A 16373-nucleotide genomic window follows, 5' to 3' on the forward strand; every position below is an offset into this window, starting at 1 on the left:
GGGGAAAAACCCTTGAAACTGACAACTAGATTTGAAATAGACAAACTAATACCCTGTTTGTCTCCATTTTAAAAAGTCCCAGAGCAACTTACAAACTCCTTCTCCCCAGAACAAGCACCTTGTAAGGTAGGTGGGGCTGAGAGAATTGTAACTAGCCCCAGGTTACCCAGCAGGCTTCATGTGGAGGAATGGGGAAAACAAACATAGTTCTCCAGATTAGAGTCCCCCACTCATGAGGAGCATGGAGTCAAACCTGGTTCTCCAGATTAGAATTCACTCTTAATCATTACATCATGCTGTCTGTGGTGAGCCCATCGATCTCTGGGAGGCACAAAAACAAACAAAAACAAACGAAAAGGGGATTAAAAAAAAGAAATCAGTCATGGAAGCCTGCAAATATATCTAGGACTCCCTATATTCCTGGTTAATTCCAAATATTTCTGGGATTTTTTGGGACCATTTTTTTTTAGTATGGTGAAAAATTCCTAGATATATTTGGGGTGCTAAATGTGACTGGAAAATACTGATATGGTATTTTTTCAGGCATATTTTCAGTTTGGTTTCACCTGAATGCACATCCCTAGTCTTTGCATCGCTTAAAGGACAGAGTAAGAGGTTGCTGAAAGAAAATGCTCTTTGCAAGAATGAATAATACAGATTCAGAGTGCTCTGAAAGCCACAATGAGCTGAACTATGTGAGAATAAGTTCTGTCTTCTCATACATAATGCAAAGCATAATGCAAATATATCATGTAGCTTTAATCTTTATCACTTGAAATCTTAACCAGAGTCTATTGCAGCATGATCATTTCTCTTTAAAGAGAGTTATTTTAAGAATATAATAAGAGTGTGACGGTTTTTACTAATTATGGTGAGAGACTCGAATATATTTAACTTCTGCCTTAGAAGACATTTTGCTAACCATCGTTCGTCAATCATTTTTAACTTGTGACCTTGAAGAGTGCAGCAGCGTGCTTTAGAAACAATGGCAGAGCACAAGGAAAATGATCAATTTCTAAACATAGCTGAGCAGTTTCTTAAAAATGTGAAATATGGACATGTTGTCTTTGAAGTGCGGGATTATTTGTAAAATGCCCTTGGCTGTGATTAACAATGTATAGCAAGCAGCTCTTGAGAGCAGCAAACTGAAGGTGTGAAGGAAGAGGGGGGGTGGGTGGGCTGCTATGGTTTATCTAAAGGAAAGAACAAATCCCAGTAATATAAAACAAGTTAATTGAGACAGCTGGTCTCTTGTAGACAAAAATAAATAAATAACTGGTTTTCAGGGTGTTCTGGCATCCTCAAAAAGTGATGGAGAACAGAGCTTCCTCACAAAGGTTCATTTACCAATCCTATGTATGTACACATCCTATCTGCATAGAACCTACAAACCAAACATGTATAGAAGATACATCCTCACACATGACCCAGATGACAGACGGACCACACATGCTCAGAGAAAATGGTGTGTAAACGTACGTAAAGCATATCCTGCAAGATGCAAATTTTATAAACCACACACACACATAGAAATCGCACGGTACTGGGATCATCCGCCAGAGATAAAACACCAGGAGAGGACTGTGAGGTAAAAATGGCCCAAGCACAAACTAAGTTGAGTGGCCCCTGTGGTGCTACAAGCCTGGACACGGGCAATTCGGTGGCACGAGAATGGACATTACCTCACCCATTGCTTCCTCCTGCAAACTGGCCACCACTGGGAAGGAAACAGTGGGCGAGCTGACTCCAGTTATTACTGCTGATGAAGAACGTGAGCCAAGTGGCCTCAAGGGTCGCCAACTTCAGCCTGGAAAAAAGATTTGGAAGCAGCACCTGTGGATAATTTAGGGAGGCCCCGCCCTGGGGAAAATTTCCCTGTAAGTTAAATGTCTAGTCTGCCCTGCAAAACACATAGTTGTATCGTCAATGGAAATCAGAAATGTTATTAACAGTAGTCTCAACAAACTTAGCAAAGTGTTCCATGTAAGTGGCAAGCACTGGATCATGTTTGTCACGTCTCACCTCAGCTCACATGATAAGGAAATATGCTATAGTGGGAGGAGATTGCCTTGGACAGATGTCTGTATTGTCTGAGCAGTCACTTGTCAGTTCATGTTTTATTTTTGCTCACAGTCTCCCTGAAACCTTTAAAGAAGGCCCAATCTGTGTGACAAACCCCAATTCCTTATTTTTGCCCAGGTCCTTCGCCAACACACTGAGGCCAGACTGCTCCACAGCTGACATAGGTCCATAACTGTACTTATGTACATACGCACATGATCCTTTTATTGGTATAAAATAATACAAAAACAAAATATATTAAAACTTGCAGCGTTCAAGGCTGTGAGCGTCCTTCAAGAGATTGAATCAAAGCAAAACAGTGTTCGTATGATTGCTGGGTGAGTTGGCTAAAGTGATGTCAATGATTGTGCTTAATGTGTGTCTTATCACAAGTGCCCTAGTGAAACATCACTTCCAGTTTACAAGTGGTCAGTCTTCCACCATCATAATTTATGGGGTGCCTCTGTACCTACAGGCTGATTTTGCATGGGCAGCAACGGGTTCATGGAACCTGTTTCTGCTGCCTCTGCTGCCGTTTGCATTTTGGCTGCAGGGGCCAGCCAGGATCACTGGGATCCCAGACGCAGAAGGCAGCACAGTTCACATAGAAACAATGTGTTTCCATGCAAACCACGCAGCTGAGAATCCCCCCACCTGAGAATCTCCCCCACCTATCTGCACAGCATGGTGGCTGCCTATTAGAGTATCTCCACTAATGGCGGCTGCCTGAGGAATCCACCATAATGGTGAAGGGAAGGGGGTGGGGAATTAACACTTCCTGCTTGCCATAGTTTGCACAGGCAAGCAGAAAGCATTTGAAACCTGGGTTAGTGAAAAACAGTTGCTAAATTAACAATTCTCATTAAACCCGGGTTCGGGCTACTAAAATGGATTTGCAGCGTTTTGAGGATGAATTCTCTGGGGAACTCCCCTCCCCAATGCTTTTAAAGGGGGCCTCAATCCATTTTACTTGGCCTATGTAGAATCACCCTTAGCTTCCACTGCATAGGACGAATGCACGCGCACACACAAAAGCCCTGCTTCGTGTGTATTTGACACTGCACGTGCATAAATGTGATAGGCACTGCATATGAATTGTGCACCGAAGTTATATATAACCTGTGCCTTATGCTGCGCTGTGCATAGAGATGGGCCAAACAACTCTAGAAACCTTGGCATGGATAAGGGCCATAAAATATTGGCTGCATATACATTTTCTAGTGGGATCCAATAGTTATATTCCCTCTTTGTTATCAGATCACTTTATTTCTGAATGGTATACCTTTTAGAAAGGTTGAAGCTATTGGTTTCCCTTTGGAATCACTCCTTATGCTCACAAAGGTGGAAGCCTTCAGACTAGTTAAGAATAGGCTCTTGGATCTTGATTTTCATTATTTGACTCTTGCAGCCAAGACAACCTGCTCCCCGACTACCTTATTAATCCCATGCGAGCGTGGAATTATGGCAACATATCTTCGTCTGCTGATTAATCCCACCCAGAGGAGAGCTTTGGCTACTGCAAGATGTAATGTGCTGCCATCAGCTCTCCTGGAGGGAAGATTTAAGAATATAGAACGTTCTAAAAGGGTTTGTTCTTGTGATCTGGTTACAGTTGAAACACTTGACCATTCTCTGTTTGTATGCCCTAAATATGATAAGATACGCATGAAATATATGAATTCTATTTTCTTGCAATGTTCTCAGTGGCAAGAGTGTTACAAGATACCCAACCTCCTGAACAGCTCTGATGTGCTCTTTTGCGAGACTGTTGCGAATTTTATACTGGAAATTAGTAATTTTAACTCTGTTTTTTAATCCTGTTTTACTTTGAAATTTTGTCCTGTTTTGTATGCCAATAAAGGCTTGTTGTTGTTGTTGTTATATATAACCTTTGAAATAGTTATACCATTTATATTTCACTTTACAGTGAAGCCAAAAACAGTATAATTGGCTATCACACAGAACTATAATATCCCGCTACAGCTTAGCAAACTAGCAAAAATAAATATTATTTTAAATGCAAATACTGATTTTTGTCCTTTAACCTTTTCTCAGCTTCAGTGTTAGATGCAAATCATATGCCTTTCTTGTTGGTTTGTTCTTTGTACTTTTCCACACCTACTGAACGGACCAAACTTGGTGAATGAGATGAGGAAGTAGACGACAAACTGAAACTGACTTTTAAAGAAGAAAACACACTAGCTATGACATGCAACTAATTCTGTCTAGATATACTGTCATATACTAAATAAAAAGTGATCCGTTGCAGTCTATGCCAAGTCATATTCTGAGTTGTCTTCAAAGCCTGAAAATTACTAAATTGTGGATCATTGTAGAGGGCCAGTTTCTACACAGGCGAGAGAACCTCTGAAAAAGTGTAGGTGGCCCCATCTACAATCTGTTAAGCAGATTTTGGAGTAGGAATGTTCTGGGTTCTTAAAAATAACACATGCTCCAAACTATATCCATTTTCTAATTTCCCCGTTATTCTGTCTTGTGGAGATTCAGCTGCAGATTGTTCTCCTTTATCCACTTGATCATAGCAACAGGAGATCAGTTTTGGAATTCAATGCAAGTCAGAAACCTTTTGGAAAACTGAGCCAGATTTTGCAATGACCAATGTTAGATTTGGTGGATTCCTTCTGAGCAGTGGTGCAAAAAGTTTGCAAGGGAGCATAAAAACAACGAGATTACTATAAAGAGAGAGAAAAGTGAATCTCATCATAACAAAACCAGCAGGTAGATAGATAGACAGACAGACAGCTTTTCAGTCCAATGTCAACATTATTTACTCAGAAATAAACCTGTTGGATTTCTGTGGGATTTACCTCGTGATAATGGTTCATAGCCCTGTATGTAGGCTTGTGGCTCTACAGCAAGAAAATGAGTGCAACTGCTTTTCTTATTCTCCAGTTTCTGAGGATGTTGGTCCAATCATTCTCGCGTAACATGCTATGAAGTCCAAGAGGGAGAGCCAAACATTCCCAAATTCTTAATCGTTGCCACATGTGGAAGTCATCTACTGTTAAATGGCATTGCAGCAAAAGAACAGCTTTCCAAGCCCTGGCAGATTTCAAGCTCCTTTGAGGAAATGAGATTCCTTTGGTCCCAGATCATGTGTCTCTTCTAAAGGAAGTGTTTGGTTGACCCTTCCAACTACCATGTTAATTTATTGGTAAACATGCAAGGATAATTTTTAAATGCCTGTATCTCCTGCCTTCCTTGTACTTTCTTTTCTCCAGCTCCGTATAGATTTTATGTTGGCAGAATGTTTTATTGAGTTTTGATACAGAATTAGACCATTTTTGATTTGGCAATAAGATTTTCTCCATCTTTCCACTGTACATACATCTTTCAACTTCATGAATAACTTCTTTGTTGTCTGCTGCTGTTTATACAAATGGAGACAGTTTAATTTATCTAAGACAGGATGCATTTTTATGTCTAGCTCATCAGTTACTTCTCTTGTCTGATCCACAGTGCAGTTAAACCAATGAACTTGTACTTAGAGCGATTTACTTTTACAGGTTGTGGTTTTGAGTCCTGCTAATGTGGTTGTAAAGGAGGCCAGGAGCTCTTTTTTTAAAAAATGCCATTCATAATGGGAATTGCTCGAGCATGTCCTGCGCATTCAACAGAATAGGGTGATAATGAGGTGGCAGAATGCTGAAGTGGTAAAATGGACTTCTTCAGATTTCTGGTGAAGGATTACCTTGTACAGACTTCCCCCACATTAATAATGCCCTGTGAATAGAACTCTATCCTGACTCATGAAGGTCTCGGCCAAAATCTTTCTTCCTAACATACTGTTGTTGTGAGGTTTCATATGGTGTTATCATGTGCAGTCAGGGAGATATGTGCTCTAGGCTAGGCACTGGCAACTTTTCTTTGGTTTCAGCAGCCTGCCTAGAAAATTAGAATCCAGATTAATTTTTCAGCAAAATAGTCTTAATTAAATTGTTGGAGTAGTTAGACTTATTTGTAGAAAATGCAGATGTGCACAGAGCATCCCTTGGGTAGGGTGAATTAGGGCTTGAGGTGACCTCATGCTTCCCAGAAGAAGCTGCCAATCAAGTGGGAAATAGGGTCTGTGCAAAACACACTTTCGCCCAAGCCAGTGCCATTCATTTGGGTGGCAAGGCTCATGGAGGTCTTGTGAGATTTTGTCATCTTGTAAGGCTGGAAGAAGTGGGAGGAGCTTGTCGCAGGTCATGTTACCCTCTAGAGACAGCATTGAATCTGGAGTCAGTTCTTTCTGTGGTTGAATACAGTAGGATATTTTTGTGGCTAAAAGCACATCAATTAATCACTGAGAGATCTTGATTAATGGTCTGACAACTGAAACTGCAAGTCTTGGTTTCTTTATGAATCTGTTGTTTTCTTAAATGGGTTGGGGCAGGGGTCCATTAAGTTCTGCTTACCCTGCTAACTCTCCTGTGTTTGGTAATGATCCCAAACTTGTTTACTGGCCTGTATATAGATGGGGAGAAAAGAAACTCCTGCCACATCAATGTGGTGATGGTGGCAGCGAGAAACCAAAAGATAGACTTGTCAGCAGCACTAGAGAAGTGTTAAAACTAACTCTTACACTCCATGATTCTACCTCCATATTATGCTGCACATGTAGACTTGGCTTTAAATGAATTGCCTTGAGGTTCTGTTAAGTCAGTTTGTTATCTGCCTTTCATGAAACTGTATGATGGGCTAGGGATTTTGTATTTTTCCTTATGCCATCTTTTTATATATTTAGCCTTTGCAAAGCTAGACTGTTGGTCTCTATTGTGCACCAGTGAATGGAAAATACTTTGTCATGATCTATTGTCTTGAAGCCACACAGAGGAAATATATATATTGGTGATAGCAGGTATAACCTGTTGAAAATTTTTAAGGTTAGAATATTTTTTAAACAGCACTTGGGCAATGACATTGCTTGGTAATTGTACCATTCAGGTGTCACTTTTACTCTTGTAAGGGTAACAAATGACACATCTTTCAATTTCTGTGGGAAGATTTTAGTCAGAGTAGATGGTCTTGCAAAGTCCTTTCTATTTCCTGCAAGGGTTTATTAAAATATTCTTCAGTTATGTCATTCATCCCTTTCCCTCACTGGGCTATATTTCATCACGAGGCTGACTTTGTTAACTTCATCTATGGCTAACACGGGGAATCACAATATGTAGAAAAGATCTTTGACTTCAAAGGTGACCTTCAGGAGATCTTTGAGATGGCACTTTCTGGATGGTGTATAAAATATGCTATCAGCTTGAACCACAAAAATTCAGATATATTATACAAGAGAGGTCTAGGGATCAAACTTTAATAGACTCCTTCCTAACACTAGGAAATGCTATGTTGTAGTGGTGTAGTGGCTAAGGGTATCAGACTAGTGCAGAGTAGATGGCCAACTGGCCATGCTGGCAGGGGCTGATGGGAATTGTAGTCCATGAACATCTGGAGTGCCATAGGTTCGCCACCACAGGACTAGTGTCTGGGAAACTTGGGTTCAAATACCCATTCATATCATGGAAGCTCACTGGGTAACCTTTGCCCAATCATGGTCTCTAAGCTTAACCTTCTCATAGAGTTGCTGGGTGGATAAAATGAAGGAATAATGTAAACTGCCTTGAATCTCCACTGAAGAGATACCCTGTTTCCCCGAATATAAGACATCCCCTGAAAATAAGGCGTAGTAGAGGTTTTGCTGAAGTGCGAAATATAAGGCATCCCCCGAAAGTAAGACATAGTAAAGTTTTTGTTTGGAAGCATGCCCGACGAACAGAACACAGAAAAATAAGACATCCCCTGAAAATAAGACATAGCGCATCTTTGGGAGCAAAAATTAATATAAGACACTGTCTTATTTTCGGGGAAACACGGTAGGCGGGATAAAAAACAAAACAAATAATGAAATAAATGTTCATTTTATTTCATCCATATAGTGAACTAAATTTTGCTGTTTTTGTTTCCACTGTCCACCAGACTGGTTCAATCAAAGGCCTGTTGAATTTTTTAAAAAAAGAACTTGGACTTCTATTCTAAAGACATGATTCAGAAGTGGATCAAGGGAAAGAGAAGGACATTTGATGACTGGATATCCTATTTGCATGATTTTCTCCTGAGCCTGGCTGCGGTTAGGGATGGGCGGGGTATAAACGTAATAAAATTAATATAAATAAATACAATAAGGGAACCCCATGCAGAAACCATGTGATTTCTCCTCCCCTTTCTTTTTGAGAAAAAAGACATTATGAGAATAGGGTAATAAATTACATTCAATTAAATCCCTTGGCAAGACATCTTTCTATAAAAGCTTTCCAGAATATATTTCACCAGAATGCCTATGGTGATGGTGTAGATCATACTTCTTGGGGTAGGGTGGGGTTCCATAGTTTAGGGGCTGTAATTAAAAGGGCTTTCTGAAAGCCAACAGTCTGTCTGACAGCATGGTGTTCTACAATAAGGACAGTCCTGATGGCCACAGAACTTAAAATAGGCTTAGACAGGTAAAAGTGGTTCTTCAGGTGCTATGAACCTAAGCCATTTAGGAATTTAAAGGTGCAATAGCAGCACTTTGAATTGAACTGTGACACAGAGCAGGAGAAAGTGCAGTTGATATACATATTGTAAGAGACCCCTTTTAGCATGCGTGTGTGTGACGTGCAGTCAAGTCACAGCTGACTTATACTGGTTCATGCCAAATGAGATTTCCAGATCATTTACCAAGGCAGGCTCAAGGAAACAATGTTGTGGTAGACTAATGTGGCTGCAACCAAGGCATGTGTGAACATGAGATCAGCTTTATCCAGGAACAGGATCAGTTGTAACAGCTTGAGTTTGTAAAAAGTGCTCCTAACTACTCTGTCACTTGCCAATGAAGAAAAGTCCAGGAATGCACTCAGATTCTTACCTGAGCTTACCAGAACATGGTATACACCTATTTTCCAAGTCTGCATTTTTTCTGATTCTTGTCTGGCATACAGTTCAGTCTATTCACCCTTACCTAATACTGAAATATCCTGGAAAGATTTTAGTCTTTCTGCTTCACGACCACACTGTCTAGTTTTCTTTCATTTTTCTCTTAAAATGACTTCTGAACTTATTTCCTTTTTTGCTTGTTTCATAATGTAACTAGAAATAGCATGTGGGACGTAGGGTTACAGTTAGGAAGAACATGCTCCACCCCCTAACCTTTCATAACTTATTTAGAGAGGCATTTTAAGCAACAACAGTTTTTCCTTTCCCCACTTGCCAAAGTTCCCTTCTTCTCCTCAGCTGTTAAAGGTACAAGAGCTTCCTTAACATTGTATTTGTTGAGTTTGCTTTCAGAAAACTGTTTTAGCATTCAAGTAAATGTCATCCTTTTTGTGTATTTCAGCTTGCAAAACAGTGATGATACAGAACTGACCATCTGATCACAGTAAGTACATCCTCGGTATCTGGCATTTGGGTAATTTTATGTATGTGATATCAGGCTGCAGAAAAATGGCCCAAGAGAAAGTCAGAGGCACGGAACCAAGCATATGTTATTTATTTATTTTATTTATTGTTTACATTTTTATACCGCCCCATCCCCTAGGGGCTCTGGGCGGTGTACAACAACTTAAAACACAATAAATAAGTTATTAAAATCTTTAAAACAGCGGTAACATTATACTGATAATAATAATAATAGGAATAATAGGAGGCGTCCGACCAACCCCATTTTTCATTAAATTTTCCCAGGGAAAAATTGGGGAGGAGGGAGGGTGGCGAGCCACAGTAGATGGTAGCCTAGATGGCGAACTGGCTGGGGCACCACTCTTGTTAGTGCAAGAGCTATTAATTTCAATAAGATTTAGGTGCAGTTATATTTTTCTATTGTGTATATGATGTATTATCCAGATGTAGGGACAGATTTCTCCTAGGGATTGATTCAGTGAGTCTGTTTAAGAACATAATTTAGATGTTACATACAAGCACATCTAACAACCCGCCGATAACACTTTGTTCTCTAGCTTCAGGAGAGGATGATTTGTAACAGAGGAGTACAGAAGTGTTAACTCTGTAGTTTTAAACGCATATTTAATACATTGAACGTATCCAATAATGGTAATAGTTGGATCAACCATTTAATATTTCTTACGAAGGTGTGTGTGAAAGAGTGAGACAGAGGTGAGTTGCTCTGGAAAACACATTTCTCATCCCCATAAGGATTAGCGCTGTGAGAATTGACGTCGTGTGCATACTGCCAGGTGCTGAGGAGGCTTCCTTCATCCCTGATTATCTTTTGCACACTCGGGGTGGGGAGCAGGGGAGAGTATTCATGCAAAGAAACATGTTTTTGCTGATGAATCATCCTTGCAAGATTGAAACAATAATGCCTGCATTGTAGTGTCTATTAATTCTTTTGCTTTCAGCGTTGTCACATCTGAAAGTGGTGGCTTCTCATTTCTGTGAGAAATGATATTCCAGTGCTGTTGGATATTTTCATTATTATGGTTCATTTGCTCCTTGCAGAATTCAGTTGTGGAGTTTCCAGTCATTGGTAGAAATGAACAACGTGGTATTTCATTAAAGTGACTGAAAACAGTTAGTGAGAGTAAAGACTGTACAGTCTGATTGTTCCCTTCACATTGAACAATAACAAAAAAAAATCCATGGGTCTGACATTTTGAATCCTGTACAGAATCAAGTCTCGCCAAAATGGGGAGTCAATTCCAAACCATGGTCATGTGATCAAGGTGTAAGCTTGGTGGAGATTTTAAGAGGCAGTGGGTTTTTTTCCTATTTGAATCCAAGGAGCCCATGCTGAACAACACTCCATGTTTTAATCATAAAATGTAATTTGTTGGTTCCCTCTAGTGCTTATGGTAGGATCTTACCAAATCACTGTGTTTAGCATTGGAATGGTAGGGCTGGGAACCTGATGGTAAAACAGATGTGACGAAGGGAGGGAGGGAGGGACAGACTCATGGTACATATCCCAATAACATGTCACTATCACCTCTCAAGTCCAACTATCGTCATCTTGACCATTTCCCTATCTGAGCTCCACAGCACTGTCTGTCATTCAGTGTCGTGGTGTCAAGACATAAAATATATTTAACTGGACATTGCACAGAAGTAGTAGGAGTTAACAGAGAAGTGTTACTTTTGGTGGCACCCTAGGAGTTTATTGCAATGTCTGGTTCCATCCTAGCATCTTTGTTTGGATACATGTTTTCATGAAAGCAAGTTTTTAAGTTTTCAGGTAATATTTATTCACTCTGGTGGTGCTATGCCCCAGTTTGATATGGAAGTACCTCAAACTGTATGATATACATTGTACTTCAGCTGTATTGGTTGCCTTGATGTGAACTCACATTTTGTTTGGCACAGAAGCTGTAAGCCGTAGTCTTCTCCACTGGCAGATACTTATCATTGATCACCATTTATACTTTATAGCAAACACATAAAAAAGAAAAGCTTTGTATTGTCGAAGGCTTTCACAGCCAGAATCACTGGAGTGCTGTGTGGTTTCCGGGCTGTATGGCCGTGTTCTAGCAGCATTCTCTCCTGACGTTTCGCCTGCATCTGTGGCTGGCATCTCCAGAGGATCTGATGTAGGAAAGGAAAGCAAGTGGAGTATATATACTGTGAGGTCAATAGGTGAGGCCATCTGAATAGAAGTAGCTTGGCATGTGAGTCACAATTAAGTCTGTAGCATGTGAGTCACAATGAAGATAGCAAGGTCAATAGGTGAATGCATCTGAATAGAAGTAACCTGGGCTTTTTTTCGTAGTGTTCTTACCATACATCAAGGGAACCACTGACCGCATAGGAAAACTGATCTACAATCTACAATCTACAGACCCACTAAGAAAATTCAACAAATGCTATGTTCAGCAAAGGATAAGAGGGATCCTCTAGCTACTGCAGGAGTCTACTGCATACCGTGTAGCTGTGGACAAGTCTACATGGGAACCACCAAACGCAGTGCTCAGACAAGAATCAAAGAACATGAACGGCACTGCAGACTATTTCAACCAGAAAAATCAGCAATAGCAGAACACATGATAAACCAACCTGGACACAGAATATTATTTGAAAACACAGAAATTCTGGACCACTCTGACAACCACTACGTCATACTACACAGAGAAGCCATTGAAATCCACAAGCACATGGACAATTTCAACAGGAAGGAAGAAACCATGAAAATGAACAGAATTTGGCTGCCAGTGTTGAAAAACACTAGAATTAAGACAGTGACTAATCAGCTGCACACAAACACAGGACAACTATAGATAACAGCAATCAAAGGGAACAAAGGCCAGGTTACTTCTATTCAGATGCATTCACCTATTGACCTTGCTATCTTCATTGTGACTCACATGCTACAGACTTCATTGCTACTTCTATTCAGATGGCCTCACCTATTTACCTCACAGTATATATACTCCACTTGCTTTCCTTTCCTACATCAGATCCTCTGAAGATCAAGATAGCGGTATTCAATCCATGGCTCCCAGAGAGCCACAGTTACAATTACCATCAACCCAAAGAGTCACATTTGCTTGCATTCCTGTTATGAAGTCTGTGCCTCAGGGAGCCTTATACCTTACTGGTTCCTCTGGGGCAGGGGTCTGCAACCTGCAGCTCTCCAGATGTTCATGGATCACAAATCTCATCAGCCCCTGCCAGCATGGCCAATTGGCCATGCTGGCAGGGGCTGATGGGAATTGTAGTCCATGAACATCTGGAGAGTCGCAGGTTGCAGACCCCTGCTCTGGGGGCATCTGTTTCAAGATGAAAATCAGCTGCCACCCGTAGGCTCTACTAGGCAAGGGCCTTGTCCACTTTTCTCAAACACGAAGCAGGAGCCACACCAGGAACACAAGATAGTCACATGTGGCTCTTGAAAAATTGAGGGTGTATTTATTAAATTTATTTATTTATACTCACCGTTCTCCCTGGTGGGGACACGGAGCAACTTACATCACTCTCCTACATTTTATATTCAAAACAACTCTGTAAGGTAGGTTGGGTTGAAAAAGTATGACTGGCCCAAGGCCACCCAGGGAGCTTCCATGGCACAAGTGGGGATTCAAACCTGGGTCTTAAAGATATCAGTTCCACACTCTTAACCACTACACCACACTGGCTCTCCAGTTACTGGTTTAGGTTTAACAACTAAGCTGTATGAAGGTATAACTCAAATATCCACTTGTGTATCTTGAGGTACAGAAATGTCGTGTTCCCTTAATACTATAATAGTGTAGGGACCAGCAATGGGCAGTGGTGGACACATGCTGGAGAGGAACAGATTAATGAACAAATTCTGTTCATTTGGTATCCTCCCAAGCCTTGTCCTCAGAAGACGCTGATATAAGTATAAATACTACCCAGTGAATTCAGTGGGAGTTTTAAAAAAATTCCCTCCCTAGCTTCCTGCAATTCCAGCATAACTACTGTGTAGCTTATTACACAAAGTCTGCAGCCAGCCAGAGCTCTCCGTAGCATTATATCCATCCCACAGGTCAGCTGTTTTTCATATAATACAGTGTATGGCATGGGTGTCACACACCGTGTTTAGAGAAAAGGCACTTTGCAAGAAAAGGGAGCACTTTGCACAAGCAACCAATGATGAGAGCCATCGTTCCTGTAGCACCTAACGCTGCTGTGCTCAGAACTCTTATAGGTGCTTTGTCCCAAGATGAAAACACCAACCTGGATCTTCCTCTCCTTCTGCTGGGGATTCAAGACCAGCGCAGCCCACACAGGTAAGCAAGGAATTAGGATCTTTTTGCCTCAAGCTATGATTACTGCCAGTGTCTCTCCCCCCCACTCTCACAGGATTTCTGCAGTGTATTGGCTCACCTGATTAATCCAGGCTAGCCTGATCTTGTCAGATCTCAGAAGATAAGCAGGGTAAGCCCTAGTTCTTGGGTAGAAGACCACCAAGAAAGTCCAGAGTTCCTATGCAAAGGCAGGCAAATGGCATCTCTATGAGCATTTTTTTGCCTTGTCTCAGCATTCTTTGCCTAGAAAACCCTAAGGGGTCACCATGTGACCATAAGTCAACTGGGACTTGATGGCAAAACAAAACATTGGTTCACTAACACTTCTTTCCATCAACAGTTGCTAGCAGTGTCTCCCACGTGAGGGCACCAAAAGCCCCCCACCCTTGTAGATAGCCTTGCAAACCATTGTCAGTATGACATCACTTCATTGTCAGTATGACATCACTCCATTGTCAGTATATGTCATCAAACCAGTGTAAACTCACATGAAAGTAGAAGAAACAGGAAGCACAACCACATTTCTGGGTGATGATCTTGCCCTCCATTCAAAGCCTTGCTAATGTTGCTAATGTTGGCTAAACATTTACGATGCTATTTGCCTTCCAGGATAAGAGCACCGTGAAGAAACAAAAACTGCAGAGCTGCCATGCTAGTCCTTATAAAGGATGGGTAGGTATTAGTTCAGCAACTGCACAGTGTGGGAAACACCAAGGGTGGGCTCAGAGGCATAGAAATTTAAGAGTACCTTCATGGTGCCACTCTCTCAAATCCAGAGCTCCAGGTTGATATGACTGTTGATACTGTGCAACATTAATTGCTATTCTGCTTGTGTGTTTTGTGTAGGGGTAGAGACAAGGATGGACCCCATTCACAATACGCCTGTTGAACCTGGAACACAACCACGAGCTGAAATGGCTTACTCTGCTGTGTGGTTGCCAATACTCATCTCCTGATTTCAATTGCAAGATGCTTTGTGAACAGTTGCTTGACCCCAACAATTACATCTGTCATAGACATGTAGTGATGGAACATATTTACTTGTGATTCTTCTGAGTCAATGCAGCTTTCAAAAGCAAGGGAGCCTTGCTACAAGAATGAACCTTACTGCAGGAGAACTGGTAGTCTCACGTATCTGACTTTCATTCCTAGGCAATAAACATTTCAATTGTTTTACATCTGTGTCTTTGTTTTAATGAGCTTGGGTAGATCTATCCCTATCTACCCAACTCTCTTCTCTTTAGTAATATCAATAGCCTTTGGCATGGGACATATACTTGGAAAGAGTGGTTCATCTCATTCAATAAGCCAGTGTGGCATAGTGCTTAAGAGCAGCGATTCCCAACCAGGGTTCCATGGTAACCTGGGCTGCCGTGAGCATGTCCCAGGGGTACCGCAGCAATGCTACCGGCTCCCCTTATTTTTCGGTGTCTCCCGCTGGCACCAGCAAGGATATGGAGCTGGCCCAGGGGGCAGGGCTTGCCGCAAGGTCAGCAGCCAATTCTGCCCCACCCGGTGCTTCCCTTCACCCTGGGAGGGGAAGGTGTGGGGAAGCAAGCAGGGGAACTGGGAGGGGAAGGTGGGGGAGGATGGCAGGGGTACCATGACATATGAAGAGTGGGGTCAAGGGTACCGTGACATTGAAAAGGTTGGAAAACACTGGCTTAAGAGTGTCAGACTAGTGTCTTGGAGATCTAGGTTCAAATCTCCACTCATGCTGTGGAAATTCACTAGATGACATACCTTTGAAAATTGGTACATTACCATCTCCCACCTTTTCGTCCTGTTCCATTTATCTTTCCTTGCTTTCCCTGGAGTTGCTTGGTTTAACTCTCCCCTCAGATTTGCCCTGAAGTGCATCACCAATGGGCGCAACAAATGTGGTTTTCAAGACTTAAATAACCTGCTCTTGAGACATATCTAGTGATTCACATGGCCTGGAGATAATTGTTATCCCCTACTCATATTTGAGAGTCGGCATGGTACGGTCGTTGGAGTGTTTGACTCGCATCTGACGGAGTCAGGTTCAGATGTCCTGCTCTAACATAGAAGCTCACTGAGTGAGTTTGGGCCTGTCATCTGCTCTGTCAGTCCAGCCTACCTCACAGGATTTTTGTTGAGAAGATAGAGTAAGAACGGGGAGAATGATGTTGTAAGCAGCATTGGATCTCCATTGGGGAGAAAAGGGGGTATAAAACACATGTTAAAGAAAATGGAGTGGAAACTGGTAATTTTTTTATGAATAGCAAGCCTTTAAGTCATGTCAAAACTGCTTTTGAAAGTCTCCTCAGAGACCAAGATGGCTTGCTTTTTGGTAAAGGTCCACAGACCCTTGAGCGTGTGGAAGTAACTATTTAGGTCCTTTGATATTAACCTATACTCTGGCAAGATACAGGGTTCAGTCATGCACATGGACAGCAAATATTTTATATCTTTCTATACCTGAAGGTTGGTTGTACAGCAGACACGGCTGAAATGGTCTATAGTTGTTACCTTGATAGCCAGAAATTTTTACTTCCGGGAAGAAATTTGAAATGATTTAAAATCAGTTCA

General features: G+C 41.4%; 1 protein-coding gene across 1 annotated transcript in view; it reads left to right on the forward strand.

Moving 5' to 3' along the window:
• Nucleotides 1-16373, forward strand: part of BAZ2B (bromodomain adjacent to zinc finger domain 2B) — a 259702-nt gene that overhangs the window by 60196 nt on the left and 183133 nt on the right. The window contains 1 exon segment of the mRNA XM_048486766.1: nt 9437-9478. The gene's annotated coding sequence lies outside the window, so the exon portion shown is untranslated.

Source organism: Sphaerodactylus townsendi, linkage group LG02 (genome assembly GCF_021028975.2).
Source record: "Sphaerodactylus townsendi isolate TG3544 linkage group LG02, MPM_Stown_v2.3, whole genome shotgun sequence".
Lineage (NCBI taxonomy): Eukaryota > Metazoa > Chordata > Lepidosauria > Squamata > Sphaerodactylidae > Sphaerodactylus > Sphaerodactylus townsendi.